This window comes from Notechis scutatus, chromosome 2 (assembly GCF_049901735.1).
Source record: "Notechis scutatus isolate UNSWTSFEM ecotype Mainland chromosome 2, rNotScu1.2, whole genome shotgun sequence".
NCBI lineage: Eukaryota > Metazoa > Chordata > Lepidosauria > Squamata > Elapidae > Notechis > Notechis scutatus.
In genome coordinates, this window is record NC_142010.1 from 108,701,635 (window position 1) to 108,704,453 (window position 2,819).

Sequence of the window (2,819 nt, forward strand, 5' to 3'; positions counted from 1 at the left end):
AATCCAGAAGAGAGGAATCGTGCTTATGTGTTGGACTGGCTATATGAGAGAATGACAGACTCATCTGCTAGAATCACTAGTGAAAAGAACTGGGAATTGAAATAGCAGAGGGAGCAGCAGCCAGAAGTAGGAAGATTGCCTTTACTCATAAAAGCTTAAATAAATACAAATGGGATAGTTCAATGGGTAGCCCACTACTCTGGCTTAATTTATGAAGATTACTAAAATATCTTATGTTCACCATCCACTCTTCTGACTGTAATTTTGTTTACTCTCCGTTTACTTCTATTTATGGCTTTGTTTTGCAGTATGAAAAATAATTTCTTCATAAAATACACACTATTTCTTTTCTGCTGTGACAAACACAGAACAAATTTACCTAGTTCCTCTTTTGACAGAACTCAGAAGTATTTCATATTAATCTATACAGCTTATGTGAACTGAAATCCAAAGCACATCAGTCACAATGGTGACTTCCTTATGCCTCTGAGACTTTTATCCTAGCAAGTAAATGTTCAGATAACCCACAACATTTCTTTCATATCTTCCTAATCAATAAGAGGGATTATTATCACTCTCATTTGGCAGAAATCCAGCTGAGAGAACAAAATATTCCCACAAAGGTATAACTGAGAAAAAAACTGACACTGATTTCTCTTAAGGGGCAACTTCTCAGTCTTGTATCTGTCCCAGAAATCCTAAGAGCATAGAAACGAGCACAGCTCAGCTGGTGCATGACCTACAAATGCATGAGAAGAAAAGCAGAAAGCAGAATGTAGAAATCAGTGCAACGGAAACTGGTGTTATGTTCCTCTTGTAGTTACATCTCTCACAGGAAGAAAGCAATACAGTATGCTTCTGACAGAGTTACTGGCAGGGTTTGACTTTTTCTTTTATTGGATCAAGCTTTCCAAAGTTATTTTAAAAAAAACAAAAACCAAAATCACATTCAGGCCAACTGACCCACTGGATGATGCACCTCTTTCCACAGTATAGATGCAGAGATGTCACCAAGATTGTTTAACTCAGTGTAATCATAATCAGTGCAAGGACATATTCATGCAAATATTAGAAATAAAAAAAACACTGTACTCTAGGAAGCAACACACGCACATCTGCTGTTCAATAAACATGAAACTGTCTACCCTCCCTTCTTGTAACAAAGTCTTCTGAAAATACAAACAATCTGAAAATACAAACAATCAGTAGATGCCCCCAGAATGAAATGTTCCTTAAGAGATTCCTCAAATGCTCGCCATTGCCGTTCATGCTCTATACCTTGCTGGCCTCCATTATTGTTTCAGACATTAGCCAACTGATCCATATTACCTCCTTTAGCCAAACTTACTCCTAGAGCTCTGTGTCATACAAGAGACGTCTCTTCCACTTCCACGTTACAAATTACAGCCTTAATTTGGTGAGGAGCTCACATTGGATTTAGAGGTATGACACTGTTTACAGACAACATCCCACACTGATAGTGACTAGGTTTTGCAAAACAAAACAAAACAACATCATCTTGATGCTGACTTTCTCACATTCAACAGATGGTGCAACTATTTGCTTTGTTCATGGGGGGCCTCAGGGGGGCTTCACTGGAGAAAGTCTCGCGTCTTCTCCGCACAACAGGGCTCAGCAGGCTGGGCAGGTTGACTTGCTGAAGCAGCTCCCTGAAAACTTCCATCACATTCTCATTCTCCTTAGCAGATGCCTCCAGGAAACGATTGTTCCAGTCAAGCTCCACCAAGGAGAGAACATCTTCAGGCAACACTTGCCTAACCCCACCAGTTTCAGCCTTATTGCCCACCACTACGATCAGTGGGGACTTATCTTCTTTCAGTTCCAGGATCTCCTCGTGCAAAGTCTTCACGCGCTCAAAGGACTCCGCATCATCCACAGCATAGACCAAGGCAAAAACATCACTGTTCTGGATGGAGAGCTTGCGCATCGCTGGGAACGAATAACTTCCACTAGTGTCCAAGATCTCCACCTTGATGGTCATTCCACTGACCTCATACTCCTTGCTGTGCAGCTCCTCTACTGTCCGGCGATGTTTTGGCTCAAATGTGTTCTGCAGGAATCGCCGGATAAGAGATGTCTTGCCAACCCCGGCTGCCCCCAGAAACACCAGGCGTACTTGGCTCTTCTTCACAGCCAGAGACATGCTTCTCTGGATCTTGCAGGCAAGTGGAGGCAAAACTTTCAAGTCCTAAACACCAACAGAAGAAAGCTTGCCGGTTTTTAGGCAACCTGGCTTGAGGGAGCAGTCTCGTTTTCCACTGTTGCCTTGCAAGTCACTTGCACTCTTGTCACTAACTTTGTCTAGTTACTAAGAGAACTGCCACTGTGTTCACAGTCTCCCTGCTTGTTTTCTCTTTATTTACACTCCTTCCTGTCGCAGACACAAACAGAGAGAGTCTCAAAGCTCCCCCAATCCGTGCTGGAGAGAATGTTGAGGGACGGGCAAAATGTAGGGGAGAGAGAAGAAAAGTCTGGACCAATCGGCTGACTGCTGTTTCTGAAGTCAAATCTCAGCCTGTGTAGGGAGGGAGGGAGGGAGAGAGAGAGAGAGAGAGAGAGAGATTAGAAGAGGCTGCATATTGTAAAGGCTTGTCTGGCTCTCAGCTGCCATGGACTTCCGTTTTTCTCCCTTCTGAGTTTAGCCGCTATGGCTAGTGCATCCACGGTGCCCTCTGCACTGCCTAGTCTAGTCAATATCTGTTCCCTTCTTTGAGTTGGAAACCTTTACCATATCAAAGAGCTTAAGACAAACAACATCTTTTATTGCCACTTCAGACAGAGCTGCTTTGGACTTTGGA

At 43.1% G+C, this 2,819-nt stretch overlaps 1 pseudogene across 1 annotated transcript; it reads right to left on the bottom strand.

The window, feature by feature from the left end:
- Positions 1-856: 856 nt before the first annotated feature.
- LOC113412120 (GTP-binding protein Rhes pseudogene) lies at positions 857-2,500 on the bottom strand (annotated as a pseudogene). Its single transcript, XR_015747649.1, has one exon. The product of XR_015747649.1 is annotated as a GTP-binding protein Rhes pseudogene (transcript).
- Between the last annotated feature and the right edge of the window lie 319 nt (positions 2,501-2,819).